At 36.7% G+C, this 16434-nt stretch overlaps 1 long non-coding RNA gene across 1 annotated transcript in view; it reads left to right on the top strand.

Moving 5' to 3' along the window:
- LOC136853990 (uncharacterized) overlaps positions 1-6328 on the top strand; it is a 101535-nt gene extending 95207 nt beyond the window's left edge. The window contains exon 3 of the long non-coding RNA XR_010857590.1: positions 5458-6328. This is a non-coding gene — a long non-coding RNA (uncharacterized lncRNA). The remainder of the gene's footprint in view (positions 1-5457) is intronic.
- Positions 6329-16434: the final 10106 nt, after the last annotated feature.

Below are 16434 nucleotides of genomic sequence, written 5' to 3'. Positions count from 1 at the left end.
CCACATGTTACAGGTAACGTCGATGTCACACAACCACGTGGCAGTGACGATGATGATCCGTGATTGGTTGCTGACCTTGCTGGCTAAATCAAGTTGTGGCAGTGGTATGAACCACACAGGGCTTCCCCTCAAAAAAAAAAAAAAAAAAAGGGAAATAAAATACACGTGAGGGATAAAGCATGCTTATGTTATATGCATGTTTGGATGTCTAATGATGAGGGTTTTTGGAAAAATAATAATAACAATATGTGACTTCCACGCCTGAGTTTAGATGGAGAACAATTAGGGTGTTGAGATGGTACTTAGTTACAGAAGTGTGAATGATTAAAATAAGAAATAATCGTTATTTTGTCAAACCCGTTTGTTTTTGGTGCGGATATGGTACTATGAGGCTGCGTTCAGCTACTCATTTGGTTCAGCTGGTAACATTGCCAGATGGTCAATGAGCACCCTCTCGACCATGTGCTTGTGTGTCACCAGCATCACCAAAGCCACATGGTCTGAGACACCACTTTTATGTTGGTACACTATATCAAAAGCAGGTAAAATCTTGACAATAAATCAGTGTACACTGGGTGTCTCTCTTAATAGTGACCCTATTAAGCAACCCAGCAGACAACATGTTCCAGCCATGCCTTACATCATAACATCCAACCACTAATTGGCTAATTATGGTGCTTAGCTCTGCCTCGATTTGCCTTGAAAATTGTTGGTTGTCTTCCACTTGGAGGATGAAAGCATGGTACTCACAATAAGCCCTTGGCAACCAAGTGGACTAAATACGGCCATATGTACTCAAACAAAGCCAGAAATTGACTAACTATGGCACTAAAGTTCTGTAGAGCTCTTAGATGGATGTTAATAAGATTTTTTTCCAGTACAGTGGGTAAAAAAACATGCTTCTTACACCGGACCCTGGTAAATAATGGACTAAATGCAGCAGAATCTACTGTTTAGACATAGTTCTGTTGAAGTTAAGCATTCACGAGATATTGAAAGACGAAAGTATGGATGTAAATGCTGTAAATTTCCGTTAACCCTTTCTTAATGGTTGAGCTATCTGTCAGGTTTCAGAGAGTGGAGATACAGTTTTACCTCCAAAATGCCTCGCTGTCAGTGAAAAAGACAGATTGTGTACTCAAGGCAATCACAGTTACTCTCTTCCCCAGCACTGGCTGGTTATGTTGGTTGAGAGGATCCTTTGCAAAGAACTTCACCAGTTCCTAATTACAAAGTCCTCCTCCTGCCTGCACTAGATGGCCGTTGTTCTCTTCAACATGCCACAGAAGTTAGGGAAGGTGTGGCTTGGAACTATGTTGTCTATCAGGTCACTCCAGGGGGTTACCAATGTAAAGGTCAAGTCATATGCCAGATGCCCAGAGTGCACTGATATGTCGAGATTCAGTCCACTCTTGATACAGCATGCAAACAAAAGTGCTTACAATAACAGTACCATTGGTGACCCAGACCATGTGGTACAGGTGACGGTGGTGACCCACGTGCACGTGGTATTTAGGGTTTTCCTTGACTGGTTGCTGACCTTGCCAGCTAAACCAAGGTGTGGCAGCAGAGCACAGGAAGCACAGAAGTATTCATGATAATTTAATTTTACGTTGAGAGTTCAGAATCTCATCATCATTTATCGTTCTCAGCCAGGTAGTTTCATCAAAATCCCACAGTAACTTCTTACCAGCATAGTCATTTTCATTTTCTCATTATTAGATTTGTAAGTATAGTGTAACATATTCAATATCAGCTTTTAATATATCATTTCCTCACGGTAATGCCTCACTACAAAAATACCATCACATTCCAGGGACACTTTCATTGAGTAATTAAATCATATTCTCACGAAAGACGTAATATAATTGGTATATTAATCAGAATCCATTATTACACAAGTATTCAGTGACTATTATTTTCTTTTAGAAATTGCAAGTGTCTTTGTTGGAGGCCTTTTCACGCGGTACTTCATGATACTCAGAGAGATTTTTCTTGATTTTGCCCGGTGTAGTGGAACTGATTTTTGCTTATTAAGTGCTAGATATATAATGAAAATAATTGACGTTCATTACCCAGGTGTTTGTCAACATAATATTTTCTGGAATCTTTTCAAACTATTGTAAAAATCATGATAAATTCCTTGTTATTTTATTCCGTAGATTTTTAGCGACCATGTTTATTCTGGCTAATTTCAATGGAATTTATACATTCTCTCTCTCTCTCTCTCTCTCTCTCTCTCTCTCTCTCTCTCTCTCTCTCTCTCTAATGTATGTAAATGGTTGAACTTTCAGCTGTTTATTTTTGTGTGATGAAAAGCTTTCATTGTTCTCGTCATTTTCATATCTATTTGGTCTCCCTCTTTTTAGATTATTATTTTTCGCTTGTTTTACAAATGTTAATAATTTACAAACTTTTGAACAAAATACGATGTCGAAATGTTTTCCCGTAATGACAAACATGAAACGTATTGCTCCTGGACTGTAGCTTTGGCATGGCGCTTGCATGGTTCGTGCACATGTCCCTACTTGATGCATATTCCTGTGTTTTAGATCCTCACATGATAAATGTGAAATGCTTCAGAGGATCCCGCCGCCTGGCGTGGAGGCCATTTGCTTAATGAGCATCCTAGATACTCATTCCTTTAGTCGATCGGCATTTATGGCTGTGTTCTGTTGTATTCGAAACTTCGAATAAATCAGACTGAAGCGAGTTGGTAAATTCCATTTCATCAATTTTGGAAGAGATTGCTTTTCTCACTTCGTTTTTGTTGAACATATCGCTGTAATATAACAATGATGTTTGTTTTCTCATAACTGAACTTGTGGATTGGTCTACTGGCTGCAAATGTCAGTAAGAGAACAAGCATGAATTTCATAATGATAATTGCCGGTGTATCTTCATGAAATTCAAGGAATGAATCTGGTATTCAAAACGGGTGCAATTACTGGGTGTTGGTGGAGCTTTTAGATGGGGATAATGGTACTGCTTTCCTAACTGACAGTATTTTATTGGCACACCAACCTGGCCATCATGCTTTTTCGACTCTTTATGCCTATGATGTAGTAGGTGTAAAAGATGTTTCAAGTTTCCCTACTAACAAAACAAAGAGCAGCAAACATGAGGCAGTTTGGATTGCTAAATTATATTACATAGTAATTTTAACATTTATCGCTAACAAGATGTATCTTCATTCAAGTGGTATTTGGTCGGAAACACACAATCACAAGTTATATATATGCGTATAATATGTGTGTATATATATATATATATATATATATATATATATATATATATATATAAACATATGTGTGTGTAGGTATATATATATATATATATATATATATATATATATATATATATATATATATATATATATATATATATATATATATATATATATATATTGTGTGTGTATATATATATATATATATATATATATATATATATATATATATATATATATATATATAACGTGTTTGTGTGTTTTTGACCAAATACTACTTGAATGACAATATATATATATATATATATATATATATATATATATATATATATATATATATATATATATATATATATATATATATATATTATATATATATATATATATATATATATATATATATATATATATATATATATATATATATATATATATATATATATATATATATATATATATATATATATATATATATATATATATATATATGTATATGTATGTATGTATGTATGTATGTATTGTATATATATTGTCACGTTCGACTGCCGTGTAGCCTAAATGGAAAGGTGGCTCTAACTAGGATTTCTGATAACTACATCTGACTGAGGGTGGCTGTGCTCCGGTGAACTAAGTTAAAAGTGAAAATACTCAAAATTACCAGTAAATGAAAGGGTTGAAGGTACTCTTAAGGTGTCCACTAAATAGTCTAACTCACTGATTCAATCAGAAGATAAAATATGTATAGGAGCTATCAATAGAGCTCTGCAGCACTGTCAAGAATTACGTTACACAAAAGAATCACAAAGTACTCAAGCAAAGTGCCACAACTGCAAATCATTACACACTAGGCCTTTTGTAGGCTAACAAGCAACAGATGTCAGGGAGGATCCAAAGGATACGCAGTAAGGGATATGGTGAGCGAGAACTTTGCACTGTTGATAATCCGGATATCTCAACCGGATATGGCACCTGGATATGCAGGAAGGTGGCACCGTTGACCTACAGTTGATACCACACAACAGGGACTCGAAATCACGGATCTGCAAGAGCAGGAAAGATGAACACATACGAATGGATTCGAGTAAAATGAGAATGAATTCACGTAGGCAAAATATCAGGACACTGTGTTATGTAATAATTACAATTAAACACAAGTACGCGAATGAAACTAAAATGTGTCACTATTGATCACAATTCCACCACAATCAATATCACAGGAATCTCTGAGGGAGAGGAACAGGGATATGGTTACAGGAATTAGGAGAACTGGTATGTAAGCACAGGTGGGGTATAGTTAAAGGGCCAACACACAACTTTCGATCACATTTCCTTCGTCTGTGGACAAGATGTGAGGTTCGTAGAGCCAAGTTTCTGCTGTAGGGCATCAGTGGAAGCATTGTCACTCAAGGTTCCCCGCCAGAGGAAAATTTGACGAAGTGTTGGGGCGCTGGTAGGCTAGCAGGGCATCAGCACCTAGAAGGGAGTAGCTGGATACGGTAATCTTCAACGTAGCAGCGCGCGTAGGAGCTACTTCAAGTAGGACTCGAGCGTAGTCTCTCGGGGACTTCTGGACAGCGGGGGGGGACGTCATCAGGTAATTCATCAGGGTGACGTCTGTGGGAGGCAGCTAGCAGAAGGAGTCCAGTGGCGTGAAGTCTGAAGAGTACGCTAGCGGAGTAGCGTACAGTCAACTAGCGCGCGCGCGCGCGTGTGTGTGTGTGTGTGTGTGTGTGTGTGTGTGTGTGTGGAGTGCCAGGTGGGTAACGTCGTAAAGTGACGTTGTAGTTTTCAAGTCATCCAGATTATTTTCTTACGTTTCTGTGATTTAGTACTTTACAGTTTTCAGATAATGTAATTAACATTTATTCTTTATTTTTTCAATGGATACAAAATTTACGTATGAAGAATGCAACCAAATACAGCATTATTTAATTCTGGATAAAATGTGAATTAAAACAATTACGGATTGCGATACTTCCGTCTGCAGTGAGGCACCGTTATTCTTTAATTTTAGGTATTGACTTTCTTGAGTTTGATAAATTCATGAAAGAGACACACATGGACACAGAACGATTGTGAGAACCAAATTTGCACTTATTCTGAATTATGGATAAACTTCCTATGCAGAAAACTTCCACAACACGAGCTGCTTTATAAACTTTTATACCTTTAGTTCATAGCACTTATTTCTCTGTACAATAAATTCAACATCGACCTTTTTCCTCTTACAGGTATGCGGTGCGCAGCTGAACTGCTTATGCCAAGTCACAAAGGTCAGTAAATCCCAGGTCTCACAATTTAGAAGGTGAAAATGTTACCATCTTCACACAGGCTTGCTTGAAGTCGATTTTTTTTCGCTGCAGTCTGCTGTCTGTTGTCTGTGAATAGTTCCGTCTGAATTTTGTTTGCATATAAAACGCGATTTTTATTTTGTTGTTGTTGTCAAGCATTACTACATCAGAGGGACTGAAATGCAATAAGATTACGCCCCTCCTAAAGGGCCTAATCTTTCGTAGAAGGCTGCAAGCTACTGTGTATCTCTCCTGAATTTACTGCAGCTCTCAGAACCCTTTGGTACCAGAGACATTGATTTACCCTGGTCTCTGGGAGAGAGGGAGAGGAAGAGAGGAGGGGGGGAAAAAGGGAGTAGGAGAGAACAAAGGAAAAGTTGAAACGACAACGCACACTAAGGGATTGGGCAGCTGAGGCGGAAACAATAGAAAACAAAAAGCTAGCTTGATAATTTAGGGATACTGAGACTTGACTTGCAAGCCGAAAGCACCAGTGTGTGCGCTGAGCAAAAAACGTTGTAGCTTCAGTGGCAATGGCTTTTTATCTTGACATTTGCTCTTTATAGTCTGTGACCTGTAATTTTATTGTTTTTCCATATATCTTAATTATTCTTTTGCTTGTCTTGCTAGTAATCTCAGTGAATAGTGGTGAAATTGTTGTTACATTTTAAGCACGAATTCGAATTTTTATTTCCCTCAGTGTATGTGTTTTTCCAACTGCATGTAGTGTATATCAATCGTTGTAACCTATTTTGCAGTTTTTTCTTCTGATTAATTTCAAAGACCTCTATGATGTGATTTTTCCACACCATGCACTGTATTTCATTTTGGATTCAAAGCATCGAGTTTTCAAAAGAGTGGATGAGTCATTAAGAATGAAACTACTTTGTAATTGTAGTTGTGTGAGTTCTTAGCAAAAACATCGTAGCTATTCTTCAACACTGCATTTTATTGCATCATATAATTTTTGATAAATTTTTCCTTTTCATTCTGTCATTAACCCATTAGTAATATTGTGCGCTACTATTTTTTATCAGGCGATATTTGATAATAATCAGTCATAAGAGGAATTTACGAATATTGGTAGTCTAGTCCAGTGAATTTAAGGTATTCATCATTGTGAGACTTTTAGAATTTACAGTATTGCACATATTCCATACATATATATATATATATATATATATATATATATATATATATATATATATATATATATATATATATATATATATATATATATATATATATATATATATATATATATATATATATGCACTGCCCTTGTATGTGGGTTTGTGGGTGTGAAAGGTGATCTTTATGGGTGTGTTCCTCCTCCCTCGTTCAGATTTCCCTGTCACCACTCACCCTGCTAGAAGTTCCAATAATAAAGAATAGTGAGGGCGACCACGTGACCACTGAAACGTCCTTGGAATATTTATTTGTCTGATATCATTCCTTTCCTCTCAAATACAGAAACTCATACACGTGGGGGTAAATAGTAAGATTTGGTCCTCAGTCGTTGTGGAATACTACCAGCACAGAAGAAGATATTCAAGTCCCACAAAACTCGTTCAAACAAGGATATATTGCCTTAGGGTGACCTTACACGATGCATATTGATGTCGTCAGTAAGATATTCTCAATACTTCTTGAATCAATATTTTGCCCTCAGACCATCCAGTTCTATGGTCAATATCTAGTTTTCTACCGAACTTCATAGAAGCAACATGTCTGCATTTGATACTATTTCTATTTCTATTTCAGTAGCCTTGTTGTTTTGCTTAAAGAAGGTAACCCAAAGAAAGCGTCTTTGGCTGGTACAATAAGAGAAATGAATATGCCCAAGAAAATCTGTTGTCAGACTTAAGATTTAGTTTTTAATTGTTTATATTCATTGATATATATATATATATATATATATATATATATATATATTGGTATATTTTATTGTATCTTACATGTTTAATCGCATCAAAAACAGACTAGTTATATGTTTATTATATAATCATGATGAATAGCTTGTAAATACTCACTGAAGTTGGTTCATCTGTGAATCCAGATTCATCATTATCATCTATGGCATTAATCGACTCTGCAGGAGTTTCATGGTTGCGTAGAAATATAATTTCCTGAAAGTAATACAATGTCATAGGCTTCATCAGAGCCTGCGCCAGACTTCTTCGAATCTCTTATCTTCTTCAGTGCTTTCCTAGAGTTTGTCCTCAGTGAATTAAGCTGCTGCTCTACTTGTAGGGTAGCATTGGGTGCTTCTCTCTATATTCCAGCAGTATTGCATAGTTCTTCCATTTCTTATTTCGGTTGCTATACTCCTCTGCTTTCACCTTCCAGAGGGATGGCATCCTGTTTTATAAGCGAATCCATTCTCTTACAAAATCACTTTCTGCTTCCTTGAATTTGGCTAGCTCCGGACGTGCTGTCTCGGTAGTGGTAAGGTGAAAAGTGAGGTTTTATTGTCAATACAACTATCAAACGAGACTTGTTATTGCCAACTTAAGGGTGCCCCTACATGATACATATTATTGATGTCAATAAAATTGCCTCAATACTTATTGAGTTAGTCTTTGGCCCTCAGACCATTCAATTTTATGGTCAATATCTAGTTTTCTACTAGACTTCATACAAACATCATGTCTGCATTAGATGCTGCTTCTATTTCAGTGGCCTCAAGTGTTGTTTTGCTTCCAGAAGAAAAACCAAAGAATGTGTCATTGGGTGAAGGATTGGCACAAGAGGAGAGATTAATGTACCTACGAAAATCTGTTATAGAATTAAGATTTAGTTTTAGCTTTGTATAAAAGAAAACTATTGAGATGGTCATTTGTCTGTCCATTCGCACTTTTCTGTCTGCCCTCAGATCTTAAAAACTACTGAGGCTAGAGGGCTGCAAATGGCTATGGTTGTCATCCACCCTCTAATCATCAAACATACCAAATTGCAGCCTTCTAGCCGCAGTAGTTTTTATTTTATTTAATGTTAAAGTTAGCTATGATCGTGTGCCAACAACGCAAGCCACCACCGGGCTGTGGCTGAAAGTTTCATGTGCCGTGGCTGAGAGTTTCATACAGCATTATACGCTGTACAGAAAACTCGATTACTCAGAAGAAACTTCTGCCCATTTTTTACTTGTTTCATTGTTTATATTCATCAATATATACAGTTACTGTTGTTTTATTTTGTTGTATTTTGCATGTTTTCATCTCATCAAAAGCAATACAGTTATATAATTGCTATATAATCATGATAAATAAAACCTATGAATACTCACCTGTGAAGCCAGAATCCTCATGATCATCTATGGTATTAATCGATTCTGCAGGAATTTCCGGGTCTCGTAGAAACAACATCAATTCCTGAAAGTAACGCAATGTCGATTCATAGGCTTCGTCAGAGCCTGCGCCAGACTCCTTCGAATTCCTTATCTTCTTCAGTTCTTTCCTAAGGTTTGTCTTCAGCGAATTAAGCTTCTTCTTTACATCTTGTAGGTAACATTTGGTTATTTCTCTCTCATATTTCCCCAGCAATATTGCATAGTCCTTCCATTTCTGTTGCTATACTCCTCTGCTTTCACCCTTCAGAGGGATGGCATCCACTTGTATAAGCGAATCCATTCTCTTATAAAGGCCCTCTCTGCTTTCTTGAAATTTTGGCTAGCTCCGGACATGTTGTCATTGTAGTGATAAGGTGAAAAGTGAGGTTTATTGTCAACACCACCCTCAGATGAGAGACTTGTTATTGTCAACTTAGATTGTTTCAATACTATTGAACAACCCTTCAACCTTCCCCGTAGACGTTCAGTGGTTTTGACAATACCGGAATGTTGGTCAATAATATTTACCATGTAGGGGCATCCTTACTGTGTTTAGTTTTTCAGAAAAACTGTCATGGTGCTTAATCTGTCAGAGTAAGGATTTCATAGCATCAAAAATACTTTTAATTTTTACAGTTATATACAGCAATAGCAAAACGAGGATATACTAAAAGACAAACAAGTTGGGATGCTACTGCATGATTATTCAAAACATTGCTTGAATCAGTTCCACTTAGTCATCAGTTAACCCATGCCATCGGATGAATGATCTCTGTGGAAGTGGAACAGAATATTAAGCTTGGCTAGTACCGTGTTCCCAGCACAGAACTGTAAGCTAAGTTTTTATTGTTCTCCTAGCACAGTCCACCCTTGCATTGTTTCCTTACCTGCTGACATCGCAGAGAAGTGATTGCCTCCATTCATTGGATCCGCAAGCATCTTGATAATATGACCTAGATCCCTCATGTATTTAGCAAAGGCGAACTGAGGATTAGAGGTGTGAATACAGTACATCACAATATAGAAATTAGAAGAGAGTGTCTTGCAGACATGTATTTTTCAAAACTGATATACTTGCAAATAGACCGATATTTTAAAAGAAATGTAAAATGGAGAATTGATAAAAGTTTCCTTGCTTGGTTTGGAGGTATGCCCAAGCAAACTTTATGTCAGTTCCCTCTTCCTCTTGTTCTTCAAAGAGTGTGTAGTACAGGTTCAATGTCAGGGCTGAAGATGCTTGGTGGTTTAGCAAGAGGTTGCTTTATCTTTATCATTTTCTTTTTCTTTATCTTTACCCATGACTTCATTTCCAAAAGAATCACTGCTGTCCTCTCTTTAGTGTCTGGCAATTCTTGAGATGTATTTGTCCTTGTTGGGTGTACCAGCTCCTCCCAGTTGGTCAGTTTAATTCTGGCATTAATTGTTTCTTTTTATGGGCATACGCTTTTCTATTTTGATTTTGCACGTATTTATTATTTTAAGTTTTTAAATCTTTTATGCTTGTTTTATATGTCATTGCTTCTTTTTAGAAATATTTAACTTAATCCTGGTTCACAGAATCAGTCATGAAAAGGTCGTATTTCATATAGCAGTGTCCATGGTTTATATAAGAATAAAAAAAGATTTTGACGTTTTGGCTGTCAGTTTTAATATCCACTTTTGTTCTGAAACTCTTGTCTGGTTTGTGACACATTTCAGAATTGTTGATTTCAGGGTTTAAGAAGCCCATTTTACTCAAGTGAAATGACATTCCAAGGGCCCGTATATATTAGAGAGGGTTTCTTCGCATCTCGTTGTCTACTGTAAGGACCCAGATTTGGTTGAGCGTTTTTTTGGATGCTTGCTTACCAAAATGGCAGCTGTTGAGGAAGCTGACTTCAATGCTTGTTTCATTTTTGATGGTGATTACAATGCTCAACACACTGAATGACTGAGCATATTTCTTACCATAGATAATCATTGTGTTTTTCCACTATATAATTTTTTGAACAGTTTATAAATGAACTAATTACCAATCTGAGAAACTGTCTTGAACTTATATATAAAGATGTTACAGGGATTGTATCACGTGGAACTATGACAATATGAACCCATATTGTCATAGGTTTTTTGGGGTGAATGTGGAGGTGGATCAGGTTGTTCCTGGTGTTAGCTTTTCAAGAAAGATATACTTGAAATTCCAGACCAGTTAGGATGGCATTCACCTTGATCATATGGAGATCAGGAGCAATAGTTATAGAAGCCTGAATATTGTTGAGTGTTTAAATGATCATCTTAGTACTGTTATTGAGAGGAGAATTCCTCCTAAAATTCTCAAGTTTCATCTTAAAGACAAGTCATGTTTGATGCTATATTCAGGCTTTCCTGAAGATAAGACATGGCTTGATGCTGTATGTAAGCTTGTTTACCCTGGAAAATAAGGGTATGAAGGCGATCCTGCTCTCCATTGACAGTCATAAGTGGTGGTCTCTTTGAAGTTGATTCTTGCAGAAGCAGTTGGAGCTGTTGTATATTACCCTAAACAGAAAGCAAAACTTTTGGCTCAAGTTCTCATGAGCAAGCAGTGAGGTGAGTCCTTGCTTTCCAGTCACACTTTCCAGAGCCTAAGTTGTTATTCAGTGGCCTTCAGATCTAGAGTAGTCAAAACTTTGCTTCTGGGGCTAGACAGTTAAGGCAGCATAGACCCTAATGGGAACTTTCCCATCTTTTCTAAAAAGACTGCTGATTTCATTGCTCCTAAGATTACTACTATTTCTGAAAGATAGTTAGACTTGCAAGTTTCCTTTCTGTTTGAAGAAAGGGAAACATTGCTGCATTATCTAAGGGACTAAGTCCATCATCATGGTCCTCAGAATATTGGCCGACTTTATTTACCCATGGTTTATCAAAGATTTTTGAGAAGCTGTGCTCAAAGCATCTTTGTATGTTTTTGAAGATAATATCCTGCTACCAGCATTACAGTTTGGATTTCGTCCATGACTTGGTAATTGTGATGCATTGGTCAAAGTCTACTGTTTTAGAGAGTGCTCTTGTTGAGGGTGCAGAGGCATTATATGGTTGGCTTAGATTTTATTGCAGCTTGTAACCATGTGAATCATGAGGCACTTAGCTTCTGTCGATATTTCAATTAATCTTTAATAGGCAGAACCCAAAGGGTCTATGTTTCAGTAATGTCGTTGTAGGTGTTCTTCAAGGTAGTGTTCTTTGACCCTCGCTATTTATTATCTATGCTAGTGACATACGGCATGCTCTGGATAACAAATTGATTGCATATGCCAGTGATGCTAATCTTATAGCTGTGTTCCTTCTCTGCACATTAAATCTGCAGTAGCAGAATCCTTGAATAGAGATATGGCACCTATTCATGAGTGGAGCAGGCTTTAGGGTATGAAGTCCAACCCTTCTAAAACTCAAAGTAAGATAGTTGATCCAAAACACTTTTGACTTTTCATCCTGATTTATGTATAAATGATACAGTTTTAAATGTCAGTGACTCTTGAGATTTTAGGCTTAATCATTGATGAGAAATTGACTTTTGAGAAGCATATACTTACAATTGCTTCCATTGTTCAGGAAATGTTTGTAAATGTTTCAAATGTTCTCCAATGTTGACTCGTTTCTCCAAATCTTGGGTAGAGTTATGTCATCAGCCAAGTTTATTTTGCCAACTGTTAAAGTAGACTAATGGCATTGACATAGTCTATGTGTTGCATGAAATAATCTACATCACTGGAAAAAATCTTCTGCACGCTTCTTTGCCTGACCAACACTAGGCAAGTTGCTGCTGCAGACAGTTTGTCATTTTCTAGCACCAGGCCGGTTACTAATCAGCTTGTTAAGAGTTTTATTTTGTCTACAAATAAAATGTGGAATAGTTTTCCTAGTGCAGTTGTGGAGTCTTCTGATCTCCAAATGTTTAAACGAGGAGCAAATTCATTCCTGCTTTCTGCTGATGTATCAGTTTTATTTTGTGTTTCCTCATTTTTGTTTATCACTTTTTCCTCTAACTTGTCTCTTTGCAGGCGCCCTCTTAGGTTCATAGACTGGTGACTTTGTGCATGAGGGTTTTCAGTTGAAAATTGCATGAAAGCAAGAATGAAAGCGATTAATAAAAGTAGAACCATAATTATGCAAAAAAGAAAGAAAAAATTGGGCAAGACTTGCATGGTTTGCCCCATTGCAGGACAACATTCTTGTGCAACATTAAATAACTGCAAGTGATGTTGCCCCAGGCCTACTCAAGATTATTCTTATGTGAAGATCATTAGATCCACACACTTCTACTGATCAGAAACCTTATGAAGGAAAATATCTGCCTTTATTATTTGATTTTTGGAATGCCAGTGCTTCCCTTCTAGTTTTCCTTTTTTTAAGTATTGCTGACAATCTTTGGAGTTCGTCTCTCCTACATTTGTCTGGCTAGATATTATGGACATTGATGCAAATTACTACCTGGTAGTCAGGTTATCTGGCCTACCCATAAAAACATAAAGCAGACAGGAATCTTTGTCTCTGCTTTGTGAGCAAAGCTAAGAGATCCACACCAAAACTCCTAATCCATTCCAAACCTTACAACACGTATGGACAGACTCAGAGCAAGTGCCCAAGTTAGCATAAACCAGCTTAATCTAAACCGACCAACCAGCCAGGAGATCTTGGTCTGCCCCTTCCATCCCTTCATCAAATATCTTTGTAAACAGTATTGCAGAATTTAAGATCAGCTGGGGTTTAGCTTTTCCTTCGGGGGATTGAAGTGGATTAAAGTAAAATTTGGTGAAAAGAATATTGCTATTGACTAGTTAGAGTTTATAGTTGAAAACAAATTATTAAAGAATGTGTGAAGAGAGAGTCAGTTGAGTATGAAAATGTGAAAGCACTAGGAATTCTGCTGTTAAATTAATAAAGAAAAAATGTTTAAGAAAATTTAAAAATGGGGTTAGTAAATTCCTCACGTATGCACACACACACACACACACACACACACACACACACACACACACACACACACACACACACACACACACACAAATGCGCATACTCACATTTCAAAAAAAGCCTGAGAATAGCGAATTTGCTATTGCATGGGAACATTACAATGCCAGGATTCGAACCCATTGATTTTTAAGGTCGGTACACGAGAAACGTACAAGAGGAATAGTTGAAGCTAAGCGCTCGTTACCCATATACCAACCATTGGTACAGGGGAAACAGCAGTTCACAAGAGACAACTGGGGTTGAGTGCAACGAATCACGATTTCTTATGTAACAACCCTAAAAGGCACTGGTTCGAATTATGGTCATTATTTAGGTGTACAAATTATTTTTTAGAGTATGATGAATTCGATATTACTAGGCTGTTCGTACTGGGTACCACATTGCATTTTGAAAATACATTTTTCGGCATGTTTATCTGATAGGCAGCATTTAAACTTGAGCTTCAGGCTTACAGAATCATAATAACTGTTACATAAACTGCAGCGACCTTGTTTTTTGAACATTGCAGTCATAATGGAAAAAACGCACCAATCAAGCATCCGAATATTGCCCGGTGTTATTATTAAAACTTGGTCTGTGCGTGGTGCCTGTGTCTGTGCTTTAACGCATATATACGTGTTTAGATTTGACTGTGCCAAAGGATCGGTTATATCGCCTCAAATACAATATGCTCTTGCGTACTTTTCTTTATTATGGTGTCTATTTTACTTTATATTAAGATTATGGATTACCTTCAAAAAGACCATGATCACTTTGTTCATAATCTTTATAATCTGCCTTGTTAATTATAAAAATCAGACAATCTCTCCTTCCTGGATAACACAAGTTTGATTGGTGTTTCAAAAAGATTCTGGCAGGGTTAACTTACGAAAATGAAAAATACGTAACAATATGTATACCATCAGTCATAAACTACATTTTCTTCAAATGCTGCAGTTTGTTTAATTATTTGGAAATTTAATACGGGCCCTTCCTCTGCAGCAGCCTCTCTCTCTCTCTCTCTCTCTCTCTCTCTCTCTCTCTCCCTTAATTTCGTTCTTGAATACACCACCATGAGCCTGCAGTAAAAAACATTAGGGAAGATTCATGATAAGTAGCGGCGTCAGAACCAAAAGTTGGCTTTAGTTTGTGAGGCGAGATGCGGAAGAAATCAGAAGTCATTCAAGATGGTGCACCTACTTTTTTATGGGGACGCTGGCAACAAGCAGCAGGATCGTCAGTGGAAGTTGACTGTACGTCCGTCTGTCGGATGCAAAGACTCTTCAAGGAAAATATGTGCGTCCAGGTTTGCACGAGATCGCTGGCTCTCATGAAAGGGGATAAAGATAAAACCTGCGAGATAAATAGATTTGCCCTGGAGGCGAGCCGGACTAAAACGGAATCAGGTTACCAGCTATAAAGGGGCAGAAGTGATTACAAAAGGAAACAATTGTGATAACTTCGTTGACGCAAGAGAATGCCAATATTAAGAGAGAGAGAGAGAGAGTTAATAGTCAAGATTAAATGCTGAGGCTTTTTCATAATTGAAATGAGATGCTTAATGGGAATTAATCGGACCAATCTTAAAGAAAAAGGACAGAGTATTCCAATTGAAAGTTAGATCGCGTTCTTTTCGGGAACTGACCTGGACAAATATTGAAATTAAGATAAAGTTCCGCTCAGCAATTAGCATACCTCGTGAAAATTCCATCATCCGACAAAGTTCAAAAGCCCTGCAAATATAACAAGAGAAGTGTTTCGTTATTCAGGACAGATGAGCAATTGTATAAAAGGAGTCCTTTATAATAATAGACCATATGCAGGTTTCATGCATATATTCTTTTTTTTATTGTATCTTTTTCAGTAAATAGAAATTAAGCTAATTTAAGATACTTATAGAAGTATTACAAAATGATTATTTCCTATTGTAGGAGGAATGGTATTTTATAAGATACAAATTCACTGAAACAAGCCATTCACACACTCACTATATATATATATATATATATATATATATATATATATATATATATATATATATATATATATATATATATATATATATATATATATATATATATATATGTATATATAAAGGCTGTGTAGGGTGTAAATAAACGGCCTTATGCAATAAACCGGTAACTTCTTGATTTCTGTATGTGTGATTACATTTTTTTTTATAGAAAATTTGCACCCGAAATTTTGAAATAATAATGCACGTGGAAAACATTCGAAAATACTGGAGAATGTACAAGTTAAAAGTTCCCGGGAAAATCTTTCATATTCGCCGAATATTTCAAGCTCTTTCACAATTTTTTTTTCATTATTGGCTTCTCCAGTCATTATCCTTTGTTCCATTCACGTACTTCAGCCTGTTGTTAGCAGTCACATGGACCAGAGACGGTCGAGCTTTCATTTTAAAAAATGCAGTGGCTCATAACAGCAACGCCGAAGTATAAGGGATAACAAGTTAAGTCAAAATTGAAACTGGTGACACACTGCAATTGGTAGTCAGATGCAGCTCCTTGGTCACCCTCCTTTGTATTCAGGCAGTACTAGCAGGTGTGATCGTAAGAACAACCACTGTCTTTGAGGTCGTATTTTGATCTTATTGC

Source organism: Macrobrachium rosenbergii, chromosome 28 (assembly GCF_040412425.1).
Source record: "Macrobrachium rosenbergii isolate ZJJX-2024 chromosome 28, ASM4041242v1, whole genome shotgun sequence".
In the NCBI taxonomy this organism is placed as follows: Eukaryota; Metazoa; Arthropoda; class Malacostraca; order Decapoda; family Palaemonidae; genus Macrobrachium; species Macrobrachium rosenbergii.
This window is presented reverse-complemented; position numbering and strand designations above follow the sequence as displayed.